The sequence below is a fragment of the Nematolebias whitei genome, chromosome 5, assembly GCF_014905685.2.
Source record: "Nematolebias whitei isolate Nwh7 chromosome 5, NemWhi1, whole genome shotgun sequence".
NCBI classification, from domain to species: Eukaryota; Metazoa; Chordata; class Actinopteri; order Cyprinodontiformes; family Rivulidae; genus Nematolebias; species Nematolebias whitei.
This window is the reverse complement of record NC_056502.1, coordinates 19,668,235-19,677,111: the sequence shown is the minus strand read 5'-3', so window position 1 is coordinate 19,677,111 and position 8,877 is coordinate 19,668,235. Positions and strand designations below refer to the sequence as shown.

General features: G+C 51.4%; 1 non-coding gene across 1 annotated transcript; it reads right to left on the bottom strand.

The window, feature by feature from the left end:
* Positions 1-8,759: 8,759 nt before the first annotated feature.
* Positions 8,760-8,841, bottom strand: trnas-aga. The gene has a single exon. It is a non-coding gene; the product is annotated as a tRNA-Ser (tRNA).
* Between the last annotated feature and the right edge of the window lie 36 nt (positions 8,842-8,877).

Below are 8,877 nucleotides of genomic sequence, written 5' to 3'. Positions count from 1 at the left end.
CGTTATGCAGAGCATAAGCACTGAAAAAATTTAGTCCACGCCCACCTGCTGTGTGGGCCCCACCCAGTCCGTATAAATTACGTTAAGAGCGGGAAATCGGCTCCCAAAATAGCTTTTTTCTTCAGCCATTTAGGAGCCAGTGAGGCCCGACGCTTAAAGGGCTACGCCTATATTCATAGAATCTGGGGTTACAGTACGTAACCAACGTTCTATGTCATATAGGCTTCGCCCTTTAAGGCTGTCGCTGATGGGTTAAGGGCGAAGCGGATGTGGTCCTCGCCTCACTGGGTCCATTCGAACACAGTAAGAAGCAGAGCTTGCCCAAAAAACGTCTTGTCACTCAGCTCCCCGTGTGCATAACTACGCATCGTGTAATTGTGTACCATGCACAGACGCATGTTGTGTAACTATGCGTTCTGACAAAGCATGAACGCCCCGGAAAACTTTCAACGGAAAGATGTTGAAAAGAGGGGGGGGGGGGGGGGCATGAACCAACTGGTTCATGGCTGAACAGTATAAACAGATTAATATCCATGAATTGATTATTGATCAAATGAATTGATTGGTAACAATAATCATGAACTGATTAGTGACAATAGAACCAAAATCACTGACACGACTTGTGACTGATAACAACATCTCACACTGTAATGCATGCAGACAGAAGTGAGCTTAAACAGAGTTCCATGAGAACAACAATATTCATTCTGTTAGAGCACTAAGGACAGAATGTGTCATGGAACGAGCCGTTGCATCACGTAGGTAGATGCGAATAAATGAGCAGGGTGTTGACCATGCAGCCGCAGTGCAAATGTCCTGCATTGACATACCATTATGCAGAGCAGTCCAAGATGCGATACCCCTGGTCGAGTGTGCTTTGAGGTTGACAGGAGGCTCTAAATCTGATGCTTGTAGGCTTCAGAAAAGGCCTCACACAGCCAGTGTGACAAGCGCTGGATGGATAACGGGCGACCTGCAGAAGCATCTCTATAATGCACAAACAATTGTTGAGTTTGAAACGCATTGCAGCTGTGTGCGCTATGTAAAACGTCAACGCCCGCACCGGGCAGAGAAGATGAAAAGATGCTTCCTTTTCTGATCTGTGGGGGGGGGGGGAGAAACCCCTCCAACGATATCACCCTTGATTTAAAAGAGCTCGTGATGTTTTAGGCATAAAAGCTGGGTTTGGTCTTAAATCAGCTGAGCTGCCCGTCAGCCTAAATTCTAAGGCATGACGAAGCAACAGAGAGGGCAGATAATTACTTACCCTCTTAGCGGGTGTTAAAGCCAGCAGCAGGGCTGTTTAAAGAGACAAGAATTTTAAGTGAAAACCTGATCCAGAGGCTCAATTGGAGCTTTGATCAGGACTCGCAGGACCAGCGTTAAATCCCACTGTGGAACAAGTGGACGTGAAGCAGGCCTGCGTCTCTGAACACCTTTTAGAAAAACGCTTCATCAGCGGGTGATTAAAAGCTGTTCTGTCTCCGAAACCTTCGTGGCAGGAAGAGATCACTGCAACGTACGTTAAAACGTACTGAATGCCAACTTCCTATCCATCAGCTGTTGTAGAAAAACAACACGCCGCCTAAAAAGCATGAGGTGGCCTCTAAACCTTTCTCTGTACACCAGCGCTGAAAAGCCGTCCCCTTTGATGTGTACAGAACTGTGGTAGATGCAGCACGTGAATCTTGAATTGTGCACACTATCTCCTGAGGGAGACCCATCCTCTCTAAGTGGGACCGCTCAGCGGTCAGACCCACAGGTGCTGACCTATTTCTGGGTAACTCCTGATCGCTCCTCCTGCCTGAAGGAGAGCATTCTCCCTCCACGGCAGTTTCCACGGCGACCCGACAACAGACGTTGCAGGCCTGGGAACCATGGTGCGTTCACACGCTCGGGAGCCACCAGTAGAGCTGTCAATCCCTCCTCCTGAACTCGGTTCAGGAACCGTAAAAACAGAGGAGGTGGGGGAAAAAACGCGTACAAAAGCGTTTTGGGCCACGGGCTGTGAGCAAATGCGTCCCCCCCCAGCGATGGATCGTCTCGCGGGCTCAGGGAAAACCATAGTTGACACTGAGCGTTCTCTCGCGTCGCAAACAGGTCCACAGCTGCTTTGCCAACTTCTGCCACGTCTGAAAACATCAGATCTGGATGGAGGGTCCGGTCCACGTGACGTGGGCCGCCCCTGGACATCACATCTGCCCCTCTGTTCAGAACACTGGATATATAAACCGCTCTAATGGAGAGCAGGTTTTGATGAGCCCAACACAGTAGCTTTCGCGCAATGTGTAACATCTGGGCTGAACGCACACCCTTTGATGGTTATGTACGCAGCAGTCATCATGTTGTCTGTGTGAATCAACACGTGTTGATTCTGTAGCACAGGAGCAAAGTGTTGAATCATATTCAGTACTGTGCGACACTCCAAAACATTGATGTGGGCTGATGTGTGGTGGGGCCACAGCGCCCCTACTGCTTGAGATAGGCATGTCCCCCCCCCAGCCTGACAGCGACGCGTCCGTGAAGACTGACCCGTGTGACGTGGGTCTGCTGAGGGGGACTACCTCTGACAGAAACAGGGTGTTTCCCCAGAGTCGGAGGTCTGCTCTCACAGAGGAAGGGACAATGATCATCCGTCGTTTTGTTTTACTGGATCCACATGCAGACGTGCAAAACCACCTCTGGAGGCGTCTCATGTGTAACAAACCAGCGGAACCACTGTGTGAGTGACATCATTCCCAACAGCTTCATGACGGAGACAGCTGTTATCACTTGCCAGGTCTTACGTGGCGGAGTTGACTTTAAAAAAGTGTTGAATCTAGTTTGTGATAAACGAGCTTTCATGGTGGTTGAATTTAATTCCACTCCCAGAAAAACAAATGTCTGGGCCGGGAAAATCGAGCTTCCTTCCGATTTATGGCGAAGCCCAGATTTAACAGGTGTGATGTCAACACCTGATCCTGCATCAGCGCCTCCTGTCTGGAGTGACAGGAGCAGCAGATCATCCAGGTAAAACAAAAAACTCTCGTCTCTGTGTTTTAGGATGATCGGTATGCGTTCTCTGGATGTTATACGACAGATCCAAAAAACGGTCTCATCCCTCCGATCCGTGAGTAAAAACCCTGTGTTTTCTCTCCGTTGGGGGACTCTGTAGATTACTTTTATCAGAAACACTTGGACTTCTGCATTTAGGGATGAGATTTAGTCTGATGATGACAGGACCGTTTTTATAACTCCTCTGAATGGAGGGGTTCGGGTTGCAAACTGTAACTTGTAACCATTTGCATAAAACCTTGTCCATCCATCTGAAAAACGGCGAGCATGTTTTAGCCACTCTATGTAACGTTTGTAGGGTGAACGTGCGTTAAGTGATGTGTCACGTTTTGTACGGCTGTCAGCAGTCCGCCCCTCAACCGCCGTCATGCGTCGCGGGAATGTTTTCCGTGTGATCCAGGGCGAGGCTTGTGCTGAAGGCGAAGCGTGTGACAGCTGATGACGCGGTGGGGCTGCACGTTTGACGTCGCTGTGCGAACGTTGAAAGGCGGAAGGCGTGACTTCATTTACGCCGCGCTGTTGGAGTGAAGGCTGCTAGCCCCGCGGGAGCACACGTTTTTCTCTGGAGGGACGCGCGCCACTCTCGCTGGAGGGGCGCGCGCTGGAGGGAGGCGGGACTCATTACCGGGTTCTTTCAGCTGCTTCACGTTTAAGCTGCGGTGAGCTGCCGAACGCTGAGACGCGGTGGGTGACGGCTGCCCGCGTTTGATTCGTTGAGACGGGTGTCGCTTCTTGTGAGAGAGAAGGACCTCTACCCGAAGCAGCCTGCGGACCACATTTATACCGATATGAGCTGGCTAGCGCCGGGCAGCTGTGTGTGTGCGCCAGCATCAACGCAGCGCCGTTGGATGGAGTCTGTTTCATCTTTGTGATCGACTCGTCATGTCTAGAGCGGCGGTGAGTTAAAAAACCTTTAATTAAGGACACCGGCTCATGTGTGGAGGCTGTTTCATCCCACGAGTGCGAGTTGACACCGCTTGGATGAGGATCGTGCAGTTCTAGTTGATAACGAGTTATTTTCGCTTACCGTTGTGCCTTGTGATCGATTCGTCATGTCTTAGAGCGACGGTGAGTTAAAAACCTTATTTAAGGACACCGGCTCATGTGTGGAGGCTGTTCCATCCCACGAGTGCGAGTTGACACCGCTTGAGTGAGAATCGTACAGCTCGGGATTATAACGAGTTATTTTCACTTACCATCGTGCCGTGTAAGCGACTAATAATGTCTTGGAGCGGAGGTGAGTTTAAAAAACCTTATTAAGGACACCGGCTCTTTATGTGTGCGGCCGCTGTGAGCTCATCCGAGCTTACAGACTGGCTAAAAAACAGACACTTTGATCATTAAATGATGATTTATTTCAACTTTCGTGTCACTTTTACACACACCCTCCGAAGACCGTCATTTTGAGAAACTTCTCTCTCATGAGCCCTGCGATTGTTTGCCCAGAGCGCTGTCTTGCAGGCGAACTCTGGGGAAACGCTGAGCTGCAGGTTGCCGGAATGAAGAGGGCTGGATTCTGACGGGCGGGGCTGGTGGTGGAACTCAGCGAGAGCCGCGGCCGTGGAAAAGTCGAAGCTTGCTCGCGACGGTCCCTCCAGCGGGCCGGGATGGGCCGCGCGGCTTGATGAGGTGGCGCACAGCCTCTGGCACCTCCTCCGACTGTTTCAATTTGCCAGCATGGTTTGAAGCTGCTCTGAACAGCGCGTCCGCGATGGGCTTCATCAGGTCTTGTGCAGTTTCTCCGGCAGCGAGGGGAGTAACGAAGCCAGGTGGATCGTTGGATCATCGTCATCCACGCTGCAGTCCTCGACAGGCAAACCGTAGGAGAGGCACACATGTTGAGCTGGCGTCAGCTGCCTTACAGAGGGAGTTCTTTGTCTCCAAGGCAGGTCTGCGGCCTTCAGTCCCTTGGACATGCTATATGCTAGCAGCGCACGTTGTTGCTAACTGCGGCTGCCTGAAAAAACACACCGGTGGGCTCGATTGGAGAGCGTGGTCACCGTCTGGTTCGTGTTCCTCCGGAGGGACGGGACGCTGCTCCGACCTGGGCAGCTTCGCTCCGAAAGTTTCCGCGAGGCTTGGCTCCAGGGGGGGGTTACCGAGGAATAGCCCCGCTCGGTGAATCCCTCAACTCTGGTGATGGGAGCGGACTGGGGACCGACTCCCCCAATCTACCAGGAAAGAACCGTCTGTGGCCTCGCCCGTCGAACGTCCTGTTGGAACGCGAGGCCGTATGGATCAAGACGGTGAGCCACAGTGGAGCCCAGTGAAAAACAACCTTCCCGCCGATCATCCGAACTGGCGGGAAAAGGCGTGGGACGTAGAAAAAAAAGGGGTCCCTTCATGTCAGCTTCCTCCTGGGTTCCGCCGGGCAACCGTGAGGGCGCTGTCGGCCGGGAGCGGTGTGATCGCCGATGCGAAACGAGGTGGGATGGGGTGAGCATTCACTCAGCCCCCCTCCACCTACACTACGCTCCCCAGGAGGGAATGAGCAGCGGGGGCTGCAGCTGAGCACACCTTGCTCCGGAGGAACCATCCGGTTCGCCCCGAGGGTCAGCGATAAGAGGAAAAAATACAAGATGGCGTTGTCCAGCGTGTAGTGACCTGTCACTGGGAAATGTTCCCCGACGCTTACCTTGGAATAAGACTGCTCATCTTCTCCTCGGGGAGGAGAACTCACCGGACGAACGGAGGTCGACTGCCGGGCCAAGCATCCTTCACAAAGGTTGGTCATTTACACAATTTATCCTCTTTGTTCTTCTGACAGTGCTATATTAGCTCACTGAAGAAAAAATGGGAGCCGATTTCCCGCTCTTAACGTAATTTATACGGACCGGGTGGGGCCCACACAGCAGGTGGGCGTGGACTAAATTTTTTCAGTGCTTATGCTCTGCATAACGGGATAAACCCATCAGCGACAGCCTTAAAGGGCGAAGCCTATATGACATAGAACTATGCTTTGCCGAACGAGCTGCCCCGTTGGAACTTCCTCTAACCTATCAGATACAGCCATTGCAATTTATGTAAAGGAAAAAAAACTTGACAAAACTTACTAAGCCATCTGCAGCTAGAGCCAGCCTACATGGAAGGCGAGAGCGCCAGATCAGCCCCGAATGTTACGTCACAGGAGTTATATATTAAAGATAAAATAATAAGATGTAATTAAAAGCATAAAAAATAAGAATATAAAACCACAAAAACAATGAGAATGAAATACTAAATCAAATTGTTGGAGAATTTATTTATCATATTATCTACTCATTAAATAAATGGCCACAAAGAGGACAACAAGAAGATCTTGTCAACCCAGGTTTAATCTTGCAAGAGGAGCAGCAATTGAAAACAGGCATTCAAGATATTATACAAATCCCTGCTCGCAAGGTCTGCCCACAGAGAAAGAGTTAACAAAGGCTTCAATACACATTATTGGACAGAGGAAGGTCAAGACGACCACTGCTTCACAGCTCATAGTTCTTGAAGGCGTCAGAGTTTATTATCACTTATCAGACTCTTCTCTGAGTAAACAGAAAGACTCTCTCAGCTTCACACACATGGTTCTATATTAATGACATTTGTAAGTGAAAAACATCCATGACCTTTACATAATCTTCCCTCATCACAAATCACAGTGTTAAGCGTCAGTTAATACAGGTGTGTTCTATTTCGTATAAGCTTCGCCCTTTAAGGCTGTCGCTGATGGGTTTATCCCGTTATGCAAAGCATTACACTGAAAAATTTAGTCCACGCCCACCTGCTGTGTGGGTCCCACCCGGTCCGTATAAATTACGTTAAGAGCGGGTAATCGGCTCCCATTTTTCTTCAGCGAGCTAATGGCACTGTCAGAAGAACGAAGAAGGAAAGTTGTGTAGATGACCAACCTTTGTTAAGAATGCTTGGCCCGTCACGTAGACCTCTGGTCGTCCCGGTGAGCTCTCCCCGAGGAGAAGCTGATAAGCAGTCTTGTTTCAAGGTAAGCGCCGAGGAGTATTTCTCAGTGACAGGTCGCTACATGCTGGACAACTCCATCTTGTAATTTTCCTCTTATCGCCGACCCTCGGAGCGAATCGGATGGCTCCTCCGGAACAGGCAGCGTCAGCAGCCCCCCGCCCCCCCCCCACGGCTCATTCCCTCCTGGAGAGCGTAGTGTCGTGGAGGGGGGCTGAGCGAATGTTCACCTCATCCCACCTCCTTTCGCATCGGCGATCACACCGCTCCCAGCCGACGGCACCCTCTGGGGTTGCCCGTGTAACCCAGGAGTGGCTGACATGAAGGGACCCTTTTTTACGTCCCGCGCCTTTCCCGCCAGTTCGGATGATCCGGCAGGAGGGTTCTTTTTCTAGGCTCCTTTCCGGCTCACCGTCCTGACCCCATCTGGCCTCGTTTTTCCCAACAGGACGTCCTACGGGACGAGGCCACAGCCGGCTTTCCTGGTAGATTGGGGGGCCTGTCTCCACACCCCGCGCCCATCACCAGAGCGGAGGGGTTTCACCGAGCGGTTTTTCCCTCAGTGCCCCCTGGAGCCGAGCCTGACGGAGGCTTCATCGGAGCAAGATGTCCAGGTGGACCAGCATCCCGCGCCTCCGATTAGTGTAACCCAGACTGTGACACCGATCTCCAACTGAGCTCACCAGCATGCGTTCCAGACGGCGGCAGCGAACAACACGTTACGCTGTTGGCGTACATGTTCAGAGGCGGGAGGGGACAAACGCTCCGTCTGCAGGGCAGCTGACGTCATCCCCAACCGGTGTGCCTCTTTGCTGTCTGCCGGCCCACATCGCAGCCGGAGGATGGAGTTTTCATCGTTTCCCTGAGACCGCCAACAGATGGACAACAAATGGCAGAGCAAATGACGGTTTTGGCAGAGAATGTGTGTAGGTGACACGAGTTTGGAGTAAAACATCATTTTATGATGAAAGTGTCTATTTTTAACCTGTCTGTCAGCTCAGATGATCTGACAGTGGCTCTCTCTCACACCCTCCACACGAAATTAGCCGGTGGCAAGACGATTCCACGGCCGTCTCGCTGAGCTTCAGCCCCGTCCGTCAGAGACCGGCCCTCTTCATCCCGGCAGCAGAGGGTCCAACGTTTTTCCCAGAGATCCCCAGCAAACGGCGCCCTGGGCCAACGAATCCCAGAGCTCATGGGGGAAAAGATTCAAAATGATGTTCTGCGGAGGGTGTGTGTGTAAATATGACACAAATGTTGAATAAAACATCATTCAATGATCAAGTGTATGTTTCTAGCCATTCTGTAAGCTCGGATAGACTCACAGCGGCTGCGCACACATCCTCCACACATAACGAGACGGTGTTTTTAATAAGGGTTTTTTTTAACTCACCGTTGCTCCAAGACATGACGAGACGCTCACACATCACAATGGTAAGCGAAATAACTCGTTGTCAACCCGAGCTGCACGATCCTCACCCAAGCGGTGTCAAACGCGCACTCAGGTGACGCAAACGGCCTTCACCCAAACGGCGTTGTGTTGATGGTGCACACACAGCTCCCCGGCGCTCACCGGCTCACATCGGCATAAATGTGGGACCGCAGGTCGGGTCCGGTGAAGGCCCTCGTTCTCTGCAAGAGTGACACACGCCTCACAGAAACAAATGCGTGCCGCCGCGGCGCAGGCCAATTTCACCCACCACGTCTCAGCGCTCGGCCACTGCTGTCAAGTAAAATTAAAATTAAAAAAAAACTTCAATTGTTGCTGGAAGGATTCGAACCTTCGCGGGGAGACCCCAATAGATTTCTAGTCCATCGCCTTAACCACTCAGCCACAACAACACAGCTACTTTCTGCAGATGGCCCTATACTAACAAA